The sequence below is a fragment of the Talpa occidentalis genome, unplaced genomic scaffold (genome assembly GCF_014898055.3).
Source record: "Talpa occidentalis isolate TD23 unplaced genomic scaffold, MPIMG_talOcc4v2.1 talOcc4.10, whole genome shotgun sequence".
NCBI lineage: Eukaryota > Metazoa > Chordata > Mammalia > Eulipotyphla > Talpidae > Talpa > Talpa occidentalis.
This window is the reverse complement of record NW_023600993.1, coordinates 98,862,660-98,878,892: the sequence shown is the minus strand read 5'-3', so window position 1 is coordinate 98,878,892 and position 16,233 is coordinate 98,862,660. Positions and strand designations below refer to the sequence as shown.

Genomic DNA, 16,233 nt, shown 5'->3' with positions numbered 1-16,233 from the left:
TAGTAAAATTCTTTTATGTCTCTTTCTTTACCCACGTGAATTATGGGATCCAGACTACTTGAAAGTTAGAAAAAAATTACCTTCAGCAGAGGGCTGGACAATGTCTTCATGTTGCTTTCTTTTTGGTGTCATAAAATTTAGTCTCAGTGCATTTTACAAGAACCAAAGTAAGGAAGCCTCATTCAGAGAAAGCATTCCTCCCTGGCTGGGGCTAGGTTCCAAAGCATTGTTTGGAGCAGCCCCTTCAGCAAATCAAACTAAATTGCCTTGGCAAGAAAGATTGAGCAATAGTTAGATTAAAAGATACTGTTTGTTTTGTGTGTTTGTGTCTGCAGAGAGAACAAAAGAATGAGAGAGAGAAAGAGACACAGTAATTAGAGGGAAGCAGTAGGTGAGAGGAGGCCAGGATCTCTGCAGTTTCCGCACTCCTTCACTCATTTTCATACCCTGGACTCACACAATGCATGCATCATTTGCAAAGTGTAATTCTAGAGTCCCTAAGAGCCCCCAGCTCCAAACCCCAACCTGCCACATATGAGGGATGCTAAACACCACTTTATCTAACGCTGGGTGGAAGACATAGCGTTCTGGCACTGCTTGCCTCATTATAAAAATTTACTAATTTTATGTACTGTGTTTTACCCCTGCTAGGATGTAAGTCCCTTGAGGGCAGGGATTTGCTCACCACCCTAGTCTTAGCTCTTGGAACAGTCAGTGCCCTTCACATAGCAGGCCCTTCGTAAACATTTACGGAGGAAGAAAGGAGGATCAGCGGCATCAAAAGACGAAGGACAGCGATGCAAAAGGCAAGAAAGAAGGCGGGCGTGAGGATGGGCTGAGAAGTCCCAGCTCCGCGTCCACGCGGCCGGCAGCTCCCCGAACTACAACTCCCAGCAGGCCGCGGGGCTGGGGCCGGCCTAGCCGCCTCCGACGAGACCAGGCCCCGGCCCGTCAGGTTCCCGGCGTGCATTGCGAGCGTCGGCGCCGCCCCGTGGCCAGCCGGGACTTGTGGTCCCGGCGGCGGGTGGGGGTGCGGCGGGGGTGGGGTGGGGGTGGGGCGGGCATGGAGGCGGGCGGGGACCGGGGGCGGGCGCAGGCCCCTCCCCGTCACTTCCTGCCGGGCTGCGGGTGCCGGAGCGGCTCCTCAGCGTTTGCGCCGGCGGCCGCCGCGTCTGCCTCGGCTCCCCCCTCCTCTGACCCCGGCCCGGCGGCGCCCGCCTCCTCGCGGCCACTCCGCCTCCTCCCTCGTCCCTTCCTCGGCTCCCGCTTCCTTCCTCCTCCCTCCTCCGCGCCGCCGCCGCCCAGGACCGCCGGCCGGGGGACGCGCTCGGGGCCGCGGCCAGGTGAGGCGCCGGGCCGGGCCGGGCCGGGCCTGGTGGGGCCCGCGCGGGCGCCGGGGCGCGGGAGGGGGCGGCGGGTGGGGCCTAGGCCGCGGCGGGCCGCGCGCCGACCGCCTCCCGGGCCTCCCGCGCCGCGGGCCTTCCCGGAGGAGGCGGGTCCTCCGCGCCCCCCGGCCGGGCGCCGGGGCCTGGACCCGGGGCGCCTTCCGCCCGCGCGCCCCCGCCGGGGCCGGGCACAGGTGCCGCCCGCCCGCGCTGCCGAAGTTATTCCCGGGGCGGGGGGCTGGAAAGGGCCCCCCGCTCTCAGTCCCGGGGAGCCGGCGCCCCGGACTCGCCCCAGCCGGGGTCCGTGGCTCCCGCCGCCGCCCACCCGGGCGCTGCCCCCGCGCCGCCCCCCGGGCAAGTCTCTCCAACTCCTCGTGCCCGCTCGGACAGGCGGGGGGCTGACCCCGGCCCTGCCTCCCCGGGCCGTTTAAGGTTCAGGGACATGGGGCGTGTAGGGCGCTTATCAGGGTGCCAGACCCACAGCGTGTCCCAATAAACCGTCTGCATCATTGAGAAGCGCGATATTAAGGTCTAACTTCATGGCGGAGCGGCCCGGAGTTGACCGGCCCACCCGGTTGGCCGAAATTGTTCTGCGTGCCCGCCGCCGGCGCCTGGACCTTGTTTTGGGGTGACATCCGAAGGGGTGCCTGTTTAATTGGGACACTCTGTCGTAGGTAGTCTGTGAAAGCCAGATGCTGTTATTTCCAGCTCCGCTGAGCCAGCTGCAAGATTGTCCCCAGCTCCTTCAGCCTGAGCAACCTTTCCATTTTTTTTTTTTTCCCCTGCCATCATCCGGCTTGTTGTCATTCCATTTCTGGGAAAGTTGCTGGCAGAAGCTTCTCTGGAGTTCAGCAAACCGTGCTGGAGCACTTACAGCGTGTCAGGCGCAGGAGGGGGGTTTGTGCAAAGCCTGAAAATGTCTCCTTTTTGCGCTCCATCTCTAACTTCTAACTTTTTTCCACTGCAGCTTTGCTTTTATTTCCCTCCGTCCCTGTTGGCTGACTTTGCTTTTAAGCCTTTGCCCCTCCTCCGTGTTGCAGTCTTGCTTATGTGGAAGTTTTCTTCTGTTCCTGCGAAGATGTGCGCTTCGGTCTGTCCTGCCTCTCTTCTTCTCTGGCGGTGGGGACGTTTTTAAGGTCACTCCTCCCTTCTGCTTGGTAGCTTTGTTTAGAGGGTGGTGGAAAGAGAGTTCAACGAGGTTTTTTGGTTGATTTCGGCCTTTCAGGAATCAGTCTGCGTACCAAATGTAAACTAAACCACTGCTTATTGAGGTGAAAACTATAAATACTATTGGATTATTGAGAACAGTTTCAGTCAGTCCTGGTGACAGGTGAGATTTTAAAAACAGCAATTTCTTTTTTTTTTAAGTGGGCCGAGTTTCTTTTAATTCTGTATTTGTTGTTTGGGTGTACCCTTCATTAAGGAAATGCAACTTACGGAGTTAACGCATTTACGAAAGAGTAAGAAATGTGTGTTTGTGCTACTGAATCGTCCTCGTATACCAGGATCATTTTAGGCAGTCCATTTCTTTATTTAAGCTGTCTTGATTTACATCCATCTCTCAATAGTACACATGATGCAAAGTGGCTTTCTTGTGTGTGACAGTTTCCTAGAAATTCCTGACATAGTGTTTCCATCATTTCTAATTTAAAATCTTTGTTTGGGGATGGTTTTTTAAAAACACCTTTAAAAAAAATACCGCAAAGCAAACAGCTGTACAAGAAATATAAACCATGTTTTCTGCTATGTGGAAAATTGTAGTGTTAGTAAAGTGGTGTTTTAATATTGTAGTAGATGACCTAATTAAAAAAAAAAAACCACCAAAACTTATTATGGAAGACATACAAAAGTCAAATAATATAGAGAACCCCCAGCTATTGGTCACTCTGCTTTGGTAATTATTAACTCATAGCCAAGGTCAATATTGTTACATGTATCCCCTCCCCCAAACTCGGTTATTTTTAAACAAATCCTAAAACATGTTTCTTATCACATTGCTCCAGACTATTAATATATCACAGAATTTACTTTTTACAGAGTCAATGTTATTTTGTTTCTTGGATTTTTCACCTCTGTACACAGTTACTGTGCAGCAGGAAAAATGAGCAGCCCACTTAGCTCCATGCACTGCTTACACCCCTCAAAGTCTTATCTAAAATACTGCCTTGCTTCTTTGTGTACAAAAACAATTTCTAAGCTATTAATGACTGTAATTGAAAAGCAGTCAGAAATACAGATAACCCTAATCCTGTTTTGGTGGAGACCTACCTGTTAAACCACTTTTAATAGAGAATAACTTTGTATCCAAGTTAAACTACAGTTAATAATTCATAATGAAGCTTTCAAAGTTTCTTTCCAGTAGTTGTGTAAATATGCTATCACTTTGGTTAAGAATTAAGCAAAGGATATTTGATTTCAAAACCTTCTGTTGTAGGTTGTTTTCTAAAGACTGCCCCCACCACCAGACTTTGCTGTATTTGCAAAGTTTTAGCAAGTATGAATGAATTCACAGCCTAGATGTTCTTTTTTTTTTTTAAAGATTTATTTTATTTATGCATCCAAGAACTGGGGTCTAGGCCAGAGGTGGGGAGAAGGGGTTAGAGGATTCACTACAGACAGAATGGGGAGCAGAACAGGCGGATTCACTGAAATACACACTGCTGAGGGGAGCGGAGGGCAAGACAGGAGAGGTCTGCTGCCCCATTCCCATGTGGGTTAATTCCCTGGCTGGGAATCCAGCATTTTTTTTTTTTTTTAAAGATTTATTTATGCATACAAGAGCTGCGGTGCAGGCCAGAAATGCAGGGGAGAGAGGATTTACCAGAGAGAGAGTGGGGACCAGAACAGGCAGATGTACTGAAATACACTGCTGAGGGGAGCAGCGGGTAAGCCAGGAGAGGTCTCCTGAGCCATGTGTGTCCCCTCCCTGGCCAGGATTGAACTCTTGCTGCAGTAGCTTCATAGTGCTGCAGCACCACCAGGGAGGCCCGGGAATCGAACTCTTGCTTCAGTGGCTGCCTATAGTTGTCATTGTGCTGAAACTTAACCCCTGTGCCATCAAGGAGGCCTGTTCATGTTTTGCTTTATTGTTTAAAAAGAGATCTCTCCCAGAGTGGAAGTTGATAGCTACAGTACACTTGTCATTGTTAACTTTTCAAATTTCTGGTTATGAACTGTTTCTAGCTTTAGATCTGTTACATTCTTATTTGAATTCTGTAGGTCTGCTTTCTGAATCAGGTGCAGGGAAAATATGTTATGTTTTAGTAACTACAGTCCAGGAGATGGAGAGAGATGTGTATCTTTTATAATAGGAGCCAATTTGGTATTTAGGATGTGCTTTATTTAGAAAAATGCTTAGTGCATTCCACTAGGCTGAAAGTAAAGCTTAAGTATTTGATATTGGTACCATAAATAGTTTGTTCAGACTAAATTGCTCTTTTAAGATGTAGCCCAAAACCCCATTTATGTACAGATTATGTTAAATTTAGAAATGAGTATGTCTCATGAACACCCAACCCCCCCAGTTCTGAAGTTCAACCCATTAACATTCTGGATGTAATCATTAAACATGGGCTGCAGGGTGCTGTATCGTCCAGTGTCTCACCCCAGTAATGCGACAAACATTTACTACAGGGGGCATGGAGTGGGGCTCAGCTGGTAGGGCAACTTTTTTTGATGCCCTTTTACTGGGTGGAGGAGAGTTAAATTCACCAGCATGAAGATGAAACTTTCATGAGAAAGGTACCTTTTTGTGGGATGTCATAAGTCAGTTCCAGTGGCCTTGTTTTTATGAGTTTCCAAACTGGATCATCATATTTGATGTCATACTTAGTGACACAGAATTCTCCACTGGAGTAAAATGTAAATTCCTCCCCCTCAATGAGAGCTTTGTTTCGTTCTCTCAGAATGAGTTTTTTTTTTTTTTTTTAAGATTTTTTTTTTTTTTAAATTTATACAATAGCTGGGGTACAGGGCAGAGGCGCGGGAGGGTGAGAGGATTCACCAGAGACAGAGCGGGGAGCAGAACAGGCAGAAGGACCGAAAGCATTGCTGAGGGAAGCAGTCTGCCACGCCATGAGGGAATCTCCCTGGCTGTCTGGGAATTGAACCGGCATTGCAGAGGCTGAGGACAGCTTCACAGCACTGTGCTCAACCCGCTGCGCCACCAGGGAGGCCCTCAGAATGAGATTTTGGAGCCTTCAGAAATGTTTTAGAGAATTTACGGGGAAAGATTTTATTTCACGCTACACCTTAACAGGTGATTTTAACTTCAGGTGATGGAGGCCTATTTGGTTAAAATGTTTCTGGTGTAATTTTCTACAAGAGCTTTCCCTTAAAGAAAGCTTTGTCAAAATCAGGACTATAGGACTTATGCTGTACCAAAAAACAATGTATATGTTAGAGATTGGCTATGAGAAGACCTATTTGTTGCTATGGTTATTTTTTTTTTTAAGATTTATTTATTTATGCATGTAGGAACTGGGGCACAGGCCAGAGGTGCGGGGGGTGAGAAGATTCACCAGAGACAGAGAGGGGAACAGGCAGACTGACCAAAATACACTGCTGAGGAGAGCAGCGGGGGAGACAGGAGAGGTCTGCTGTGCCATGTGGGCAGCTCCCTGGCAGGCTGGTGATAGCTTCACAGTGCTGTGCTTAACCCCGTGTGCCACCAAGGAGACCCTGCTATGGCTATTTTCCCCCAACATTTTATTACAATAAATTTCTAACAACAAAGTTAATAGGATTATAAAGTGTATCACTATGTTGGTGTTAACAAATATCACTGGATGGATATCTTGGATATCTGTTTTGTTGATAACAATGCTCTGAACTAAGAAAACCTTAACAAAGAAAATTATTTCTAAAATGGGGAAATTGCTGCAATAGCTTAATCCACTCTTAAAATAGTTACATTCCCATACTTAGGCGATAAGGTTAATGTGAAGTCATTTATGTCACCAGATGGATGTAGAAAGATATACAGACTGTTAATTATATTTTCTGGGATTATACATCTTTGTTTATTAAAGGAGTATATTCAGGAGGCTCCCTCTATTTATTGAAAGCAAATTTAAGAAAAGCTATCCAAAAAAGTATTTGCTTTCAATTAAAAATTCGTCTTCTAAATATTAAATCTGTACCCCATCTGCTTCTGTTTGATCTGGAATCTAACTTGGGAGAGAAGTGTGATGACTTCATGAGTTTATAACAGTAATGAAAGCAAAAACAGGCCCTTTTATTATAATATGACACAGAGGTCATAATTGTCCTAGAAGATTTTGTCATAGCTACGAGACTACAAAGTCTAAGAAAAGCTACTTAAGTACCCTGAGGTCTTTTCTCAATGAGAATGATTGCTCATCACAGTGTTTCTATATTTGATGTCGCTGTAGAACTAGTTGCCCAGTGAGTAGGTTGATTTTAGTCAGCATGTTCTCTATTCCCATTTTAAATCTTTTTAACAAACGGAATTTAGCTATATATTTATATTTATAGGTGTTTATGTGACTGAGAATAGGATTAGTGAATTTGCTAATAATTTTTGCTACTATTTTTTGAGCTTTTACCATGTACCAGGTTAGGATTACAGGGTAAGAGTTATTTGATGCGGGAAAGGAATCTGAAAGGTCAGATTGAATTTATCTAACAGTATAAAAGCTGCTCTTCAGTGAGCTCTTCCTTTGGGCCACAGGTTGAAGTAGATGCTTTATGTTGTGCTTCAGTACTCAAGAATGTCTCGCTAACCGAGAATATGGAGGTCTTTCTGGGGGGCCTGATAGTTGCTCGGCTTCTGCCCTCTTCCACCAAGCCACACTGCCGCTCATTATGCTCAGGTGCTCTTTGTTTAGGGTAATTTATTGTGTGTCACCAGGGCTTCCCCTGCTCTCCCTCCTGCTGAAGACAGGATGATCACTAGAACTTCAGGCCAACTTGGAAAAAATAAGTCTAGTTCGGTAATAGTCTTTTAAATGAACTCTATTTGTCATTCTCTTGAAATAGTTTGAAGATGTACAGTTTACTTTTGTTGTAATAGATTGCTGCAAAAAAAAAAAATAGATTGCTGCAGTCAAACCAAATTATATACTGATTCAGAGGTTTCTGGGGGGGGGGTTAGAAGTAAATTGGTGGGGAGGAGGAAGTTTTAGTAACCTTTGTGTTGAGGGAAGCTGCCTCCTCAATGACTGCTCTAATCCTTCATGCAGCTCACTGGAAATGATTTACTAACCACAGGCAAAGTTTAGAAGATTGGTTTTGTTAGCATTACAGTATTGTGCTTTATTGGAAATGAATTAATGTGGCTTCCAGTTGGCTCTATAGGGATGGGTGGTTGTTAACGTCTTTGTTTCCCAGACATTTCTAACATAAGTTTCCTGGCTAATCTTGGGAATATTTACTGTAATTTACTATTTGGTATTGAATTGCCACCTGGACAATTTCCAATTTACTTTCTTTAATCTAAGTAAAAAGCTTCCTTGGTTGACCACCCAGTCGGTAGTCATGTCTTACGGCTGATCTTAAAGTCTAGATCAATGAGATTAAGTCTGCCTTTGGATCTGGGTTTTAGTGAGATGATGTATGAGTTTCCATTCTGTGTTTAGCTTCAACTGAGGTGACCTAATCTCTTCCTCTGTGATGACATACATTTGTCTCATTAATCATGGAAAAGTGTTAGAAATGTGTCCTGAGGATGAAGTGAGTAGATAATGCTGCTTAAATTGTGACTATATTGACTCCCCTCTGGGATAAGCTTTATAACCTAACTCAGTCTTGTCAGATTCTCTCACATCTCTGCTTTTTTGAAGTTTGTATTTTCTATAGATTACAGTGAACTGAGATAGGAATTTTAAAGGGGCCATTGTCTGCTGATGTCATTGTGATTTTTGTATAGGATGCTAGATAGTCCTTTCCTCTCCCAGAAAGAGGCTAAGTTATATGTAATAAATTTGGTTATACATGGAGACTTGTGTTCTTTGTTGCAAATTTTTACCAACCTGCTCATTAAGTTCTGTGACCCTTTCCCTAGATGCCAGTCAGATATAGTTAGGTAAATAAGTCTTTCAGTTTGTTGTAAAAGTGAACCTTTACAGTCTGGAACATTTAGAATCTGACTACATCTAGCTACTGCTTTTCCTGTTAACTGAGAACTTATCTATTTATTTATTTTTTTTTTAAAGATTTATTTATTGATTGATTGATTGATACATACAAGCACTGGGTACAGTTAGAAGCGCGGGAGGGAGAGAGAATTCACCAGAGCCAGAGCGGGGAGCAGAGCAGGCAGAAGGACTGAAGTACACTGCTGAGGGGAGCAGCGGGCGGCAGGAGAGGTCTGCGCGCCATGTGGGACCCTCCTCCCGAGGCCGGGGAGCAGCCGGGGATTGAACCGGCGCTGCAGAGACTGCCGGCAGCTTCCCAACCCAGCGCTCAACCGCTGCGCCACCGGGGAGGCCCGAGAACTTATCTATTTAAACACCACATAAAGAAGGATAAAGCAAAAAAACTTTTTTTTGATGAGCTTCTTTATAAATTTTCTTAGTATGTTTTGAACATGATTAATATCATTTTATAATATTGGTTGTGGTGTACCCTAATAAAAGTCATGTTTAACAGGTAACTTTGGTACGGCATTTCATAATTTACAAGCATTTCATCTATGTTACCAGTTAATTCACTCAAGAATTGTAGGAATATTGTGTCAAATTGGCGGTGGCAAGCCTGGTCAGTGTTAAAAGGTTGAAGCCTACAGGTATACTTTACTCAGGGTTGTTTAGTGAGCACCGGAGTTGAAACCTAAACTTAGGTCCTGAATCGAGTTTTCGCCCATACCTTTCCTAGATAGGCAGTTCACAGCAAGGTTTTTTTGTTTTTGTTTTTGTTCTTATGATCTTACGCATCTTTGGTCTTGAGGTAATGAGTATTATAAATAATTTATTACTACCCAATTAAAATTCCTCTGTGAATTATTTCAGTTTGTCTTAGATTCCAGGTTATCACTGTATGAATGTGAATTCCACAAGAACAGGGATTACATCTTATTTACAGGGATTACATCTCCAGTGTCTAGAATAGTGCCTGTAAAATATTGGGTGTTTAGTAATGATCTGATGTGTGCATAAAGCAATGAATTCAGTTTACTTTCTTGTATTCTAGCCTGCTTTCTTGGGGAGGGGGCAGGGAGGGAATTTTGTTAGCCCAGTCTTCCTTATCTCTGCCACTGCTTCGAGTAAGTGTGTGCTGTATAGATACGCTGGTAACAATTGTGATGGCTTGGATTCTCATTTGAGAATGGGGATATAAAAAAATGAGTTTGCTCCTGTGTGAAGGTATATACAAATTTTAACCATCAATTGTACTTGTGTAAAGATGTTTGAAATCCAGATAGTTGCAGACTGCTATATCCCCCCACTTCCTGCCCACTGATTTTTTTCTTTGCTGTTTAATTGTTGGCAGTTGTTTCTTACGGTTGTCATTATGTCTGAGTCTAGCAGCTCCTTTTTTCCATTCTAATTATTTTCCATTCTAATTATTCTAATTATTTCCATTCTAATTTATTTACTTTAGTTTAGAAAACTAGATCCCTAAATTTACCATCATTATTAAGTATAGGTGGGCTTGAATTGGTGGCAGCCCCCATAGGTAAAAGGTGACTTTTACTATTTGTTGAGCTGCTCAGAGACCTTTTTCAGTTCCTTGTCATCGCAGTCTTCTGAGTGGATTAGGCTGTAAAATAACAGGTTTTTAGACTGGAAAGTTATTACTACAGTATACTATTAACAACATGAAGAATTAGTTAAAATACTGTTGAAAAAATCAGAATTTATGGTTTTGTTCCTGAAATCGTTTGGACAGTATACAGCTACTTTTTGTTACTTATTAAGCCCCAATAGCAGTTAGAGATTGCAATCACTTTACTTTGTAAAAATGCAGAAACATCCATACATACAAATAGGTAAGGAATTCTGTTTGTTACTGACTACAACATTTAAAATGGGAGAAACCTCTACAAAAATAAGACCTGAGAGTTTGAGAATTTAACTCTTAGGTCACCTGAAATCTGGTTCTAAAGAATGATCATAATTTGGATTTACTAGATATAAAGTGCTTTTCATATTTTGCAAATTAGTATAAGAATATTTATATACAAAGTATCTTTTTATAACTCTTCTCATGTAATTGTATTTGCATCACCAGGCATGTGGTAAGGACATTTATGAGTAAAACAGCTAGCTAGTAATTTAAGGAGAGCTAAAACCCCATAAATTTGAAAACCAGACTGGTATCATCAGATAGTATATGATATCCAGTTCCTTTGGGGAAAAAAAAATTCTGACGATTCACAGCCCTCTTACAGGAAGTATTGAGATTGAAAAAGAAAATTTCTGATGTTTCTTGTGTTCATGTCTCTGCAAAATATTCTTTGTTCTGATCCCAGGCTATCATGTCTTTTATAGACTCTGCAGCGTGCTCCTTCATGCCATGACATGCTCTCAGAAACTTTACTACTTGTATATTTTATGCTTTCCCAAATCTTTAACAAAATATATCTTCATTTTCAGAAAGAGATCTACTCTAGTAAATTATTGTTTCTTATTTTCTAGGAGTTTGCTAACCATATAACATCTCAGAACTGAAACAAAACAACATTATTCCTGGAGCTCCTCTTTTAAGGTACACATAACTTGGTTCTGTAATTTTGTGCCTTTTCATAATTTGTATTGTTTTTGAATTCAGTGACTTCCGTGGAAAATTATATACTTTGGCTGTAATATTAGAGAGACAAAAGAAATTTTATGCCATTTGAGTTTCTTTTTATGCTTGAGGCTTAATTAGAAAGTAAATACAGGAAAAATTGTTGGCAAAGATGTAAAACCCACTAGCCAACACTGCCATATGCTTTAAGTATTGAGAAATGTATGAAATTATGAAATTTAACCACTACAGTTGTCATTAATTATAATTTGGTCAACAAGCAGCTTGGTCAGATTGGTTTCAAGCTTGTGGAAGTAATTCAGCATTGTCTTCTGTTGTGTGAGAGGACTTTAAATCAAGTTCCATTTAGTGTTGGCTACTTGTGATCATTTAGACCAAGAAAGTGTTCTAAGAATTCAGGATTTTATGGTTTCGTATCTGGGCGTGGCAAAATGTATTACCTTGCATGGACAATGCTTTGTGATTTCTTAGCATGTTCCCTCTAAGAATCAAAAGCACTTCATCATGTATCTCTGAGATAATTATTAGTGGATAAATTAACCCAACTTTCTTTGGGAATGAGGAAATTGAAGCATAAGGAAATTAGAGATGTACAAAGCTGGGTGAATGGATGCACTCCTCACACTGAATGGATACACTCATCATACCGAATTTGTATAATGGTTGCTTTCCAAACTCCGGAAGAACTGTTATCATGCTTCAGAATTCCTTCTGTGTTTTAGCTTTCAGGATGCTACAACTGAGGCTTTATCAAATATCTGATTATAAAATGTTTTGGAGAAACTGAGGCACCAGGCATTGGATTGCCAAGAATTGGTTATTTAGTTGTCATCTGAGTTGGTAGTAGAATTGAAAGACAGCACAGAAGTTTGATCTGATTTAACATTGTTGGTTGCTACTTAGCAGCATGACTGGTTTCTTAGAAACAGGGTGTTGGCACTGGTATGTTTTGCATCAAGATGATAGTAGATGCAGTCGTGTTTCTAGGTGGATGGCACATGATTTCGGACTATTTCTGTTTTCTGAAAGGAAAAGACTGTTAACTTATTGAACGAATCCTCCTTATTCTAACATGTCACATGGGTACTGCTCTTAAAAATCTTCAACAGATCATGAACAGATACTCAGTTTGGTTGACTTAAAACATTTTTCTGTTTTTATAAGTTGACTTTTAAAAACACTTCTTTGTTTACAAAAATAACATTTGAATTTAGTTATTTTTAAGAATTTCTCCTAGGGAAGGGAAGGGGGTGGGAGAGTGTTAAGGTTTCAAAACAAGAAAAGAAGGTTTGCAGTGTGTTAAGCTGAAGCAACAAAATTTTTTTCACTTTAGTACAGACTGTGGTGTTAAGTTTTTTTTTTTTTTTTTAAAGTTGAACAATTAATAATGAGTTTTCCTTTAGCAAGAGTTTTCTTTAAATGGACCACCCAGTGCTTACATTTGTGTGGAAAGAAAATCCTCCACTGCCCACTTGGCTTTGGGCCAAGTTTGAGCTGGGGCCACATTCAGTTACTTGTATTGGATGCAAAGGTCTTGAACAGTCTGGGTTGTTTCCAGGCGTTCTGTTTGACTGATTTTATTGTCTTGCAAGTGATGGTGCCTACTCAGGGTCTGGTCTCTTTCTCTTGAGCACTGAGGACATAGTCGTCTTTTTTCTTTCTTTTGAGTAGCTTGGTTATATTTCTTTTAAAGAACTTTTTATTTGTGATTTGATTTATGTGCCTGCTGTTGAACATTATTTGCTTGACATGACGTCGTCTTCTTGGAAACGATTATGTAGAGTGATAGTGCCGCCGTGTTTCTGTACTTTTGCTGCCCTGTCTGTAGGTATTCCACTGTTTGGAGTCAATGAATTGCTATTTCCCCAGGGCCAGGGGATGACAGGTCTCCAGGAGGAGGAACGCAGGCGGGAGGCCAGTGGTGGCAATCCTGGGGGTGCGTTTCCGCAGAACGCATGTAACATCGCAGCTAGAAAGACCTGTCAGAAGAGGATCTTAGAGCTGTTAAAAGAGTTGGGTGGCTATTTTAGTTGTACTTCAGGACTGTTTCAGAAGAGTGCTCTTATTAATTCATTTTTTGTTGTTGAAATTTCTCTGAGTAAAGTCTCAAAAACTGAAGAGAACAGATTAATAGATTAAAAGATTAACAGGTTTTTTCTATTTATTATGTCTTCAAGAGAAAGAAAGATTCTTTCCAGCCTTTGAGACTGTACAATCTGCCATATAAATAGGGTTCACATGTAGTAGGTACTTAATTTTTGTTGATTTTTTTTTCCCCCACCCTGGGATCAAGCCATTTTATTGAGGGGCTCAGGGAGATGGTTGAAGGGTGAAGAGGATAAAAACTGATATTCACAAATACCATTTTTTTCCATCAGGCCATTTGGGGATATCCCCAGTTTAACAATTGCAGAAAAGCCAATATTGAAATAATGTATCCTAAAGTTGCTGTTGATATTGCTGATGCCATATCATGACAAGGAACCAAGTACTCCTTTTATATCTGTGTGTCCATATGCATAAAATTTAATTTAGGATTTTGAAGGGGAGATAGTGAAATGTGGCTATCTTATAAGCTTGTCTGGAATTGAGATTACTTGTACTGTACTGCTTTTTCCTTTTTTAAAAAATACCTTGTTTGGGGGCCTCCCCGGTGGTGCAGCGGTTGAGCGCTGGGTTGCGAAGCTGCCCGCAACCTTTGCAGCGCCGGTTCGATCCCCGGCTGCTCCCCGGCCACCGGAGGAGGATCCCACATGGCACACAGACCTCTCTTGTCACCCGCTGCTCCCCTCAGCAGTGTGCTTCGGTCCTTCTGCCTGCTCTGCTCCCCGCTCTGGCTCTGGTGAATTCTCTCACCCTCCCGCGCTTCTGACTGTACCCAGTGCTTATATAAATAAATAAAATAAATAAATCTGAAAAAAAAATATATATATAAAAAATTAAAAAAATAAAAAAACCTTGTTTGGAAAGGTCACTTATTACAAAGGGAAATTATGTGTTTATTACACCAAAGTATAGATAAAGTCATGTAAATTCACTTGAAAGATTGGATATTAAAAATCACCTTTTTCATAATTGCTGAAGTAGTTATTTCATACAATTTAACAATCTGTTGAAAATATCACCAAGCACTACTGCAGATAGTTCTGTAAATGGTTTTTAAAAGGATCTGCTTTTTTTGTGTGTGTTTAATAAATCTCAATAAGGTATGGGTAGATTCACTGCTGAGTGAGGAAATACGTATTTTGTGCCTGATCACTTTTTTACACATCATTTATAATTTTTAAAAAAGCTTTGCGTATGCCCATATTCCGCTTCCCAACTCACTAAAAAGTACTTGACACTTGTAAAAAGGAAGCCAAGGTGAGATATTTTATTTTATTTTTTTTTAAAAAGATTTATTTATTTTTATACAAGAGCAGGGGGTACAGGCCAGAGGCGCGGAATGGTGAGAGAATTCACCAGAGATAGAGCGGGGAGCAGAACAGGCAGACGACTGAAATACACTGCTGAGGGGAGCATCGGGCACGACAGGAGAGGTCTGCTGCGCCATGTGGGAATCTCCCTGGCAGGCTGGGAATCGAACCGTGTTGCAGAGGCTGCGGACAGCTTCACAGCTCTGCACTAAACCCGCTGTGCCACCGGGGAGGCCCCGAGATATTTTATTTTTATCGGAAAGTTTTTGTATCACCAACCAAATGTTAGGACCCTGGGTGGCTTGGAATTAGGAACCTTTTTTTTTTTTTTTTTTTTTTGTGGGACCCTTGCCGGCTGCTGGGGAGCGAACCGGCGCTACAGAGGCTGCAGGCAGCCTCGCAGCCCAGTGCTCAACCGCTGTGCCACTAGGGGAGGCTTGGAATTAGGAATCTTTTAAAAAGATCAAACTATAACTGTCATATCAGCCCTCTCAATGTTAATAATGCTTGTGTATGCTCCATAAATTTAGGATTAGAGACCAAGAGGAACGTGTTTTCCCGAGTTGGTGTCTAAAGTTCTTCAAATAGGAGAAAGCCCAGGAGACACTTTTGTGTTTCAAACTTTTCAGTGGAATTTTACTTTGTCTAAAATATTCTCCTATAAGAAAACTGTTAACCAAGCATTTCAGTCTCTCTTGAGTCCTAATTTAACAGGTAGAAAACAGTCCTTAAAGATAGGTCTAAAGGAAAAGACAAGTTTTCAGAAGAAGCATCCCCAAGATCCCATGACTCCTCTGGATGCCACTGTGACCCGCTCAGATAGCAGCAGTGAAATGCTCTGTTCTTTGAATTATGTTGGCAGAGAATATATTTTCCCTGGCCATAACTGATACCTGCCTGGTTTTTCTTTGGGAAGGAGCATCTGTTTGAGTAAAGTGTTTTAGAGCCTTTTTAGGTGAAAAGAAGATTTTCTTTTCTTAAGGGTAGGAGCTACATATTACATTAACAAGCTTTTACTTGTGGATTTGTATGTGATTTTAGAACAGTCTCCCTGGCTCCTCACTCACCAATATGTCATCCATTTCCCAGTTGTGACAACCAAATAATGTCTCCAGACATTGTTGAATGTCTTTGGCAACCAAACTTGCCCCCTCTTGAGAACTACTGCTTTAGATTCTCTTCCAGGCTTAAAGACACACAGAAGTATTAAATTAACAAATAAGTACTGTTGAATTTCAGTCTTGGTCGTGTTGAAAATTTGTAATCTATAGAATACATAGACTTACTAGGATCAGACTTTTTTTTTAAAAGATTTATTTATTTATGCATACAAGAGTTGGGGTATAGGCCAGAGGTGTGGGGGGCAGGTGAGAGGATTCACCAGGGACAGAGTGGGGAGCAGAACAGGCAGATTGACTAAAATACACTGCTAAGGGGAGCAGTGGGAGAGACAGGAGAGGTCTGCTATGCCATGTGGGTCAGCTCCCAGGCTGGGGATGGAACTCTCTGCTACAGTGGCTGCTGATAGCTTCACGGTGCTGAGATTTAACCCCTTGCACCACCAGGGAGGCCCTGGAGTGTATTTTTAGTTGTGGTTTTGAATTACTTGTTTCAACCAATCTGTCTAAAACTTTAATTCTTCTAGGTGAATTTGAGGTTAACATTTTTTGGGGGGCAGTCTTAATTAAAATCCCGTTCTCTTTCTCAACTTGTAGAAAACT

The 16,233-nt window shown here is 42.1% G+C and overlaps 1 protein-coding gene across 10 annotated transcripts in view; it reads left to right on the top strand.

The window, feature by feature from the left end:
* STAU1 (staufen double-stranded RNA binding protein 1) overlaps nt 1-16,233 on the top strand; it is a 75,099-nt gene that overhangs the window by 22,357 nt on the left and 36,509 nt on the right. For 6 of the 10 annotated variants that reach the window (XM_037500078.2, XM_037500039.2, XM_037500070.2 and 3 more), the window contains exons 1-2: nt 1,305-1,343; nt 10,985-11,054. The gene's annotated coding sequence lies outside the window, so the exon portion shown is untranslated. Of the gene's footprint in view, nt 1-1,283; nt 1,344-1,858; nt 2,716-10,984; nt 11,055-16,233 lie in introns of those variants that run through there. The other 4 variants (XM_054698145.1, XM_054698141.1, XM_037500104.2 and 1 more) reach the window with 4 other exon arrangements.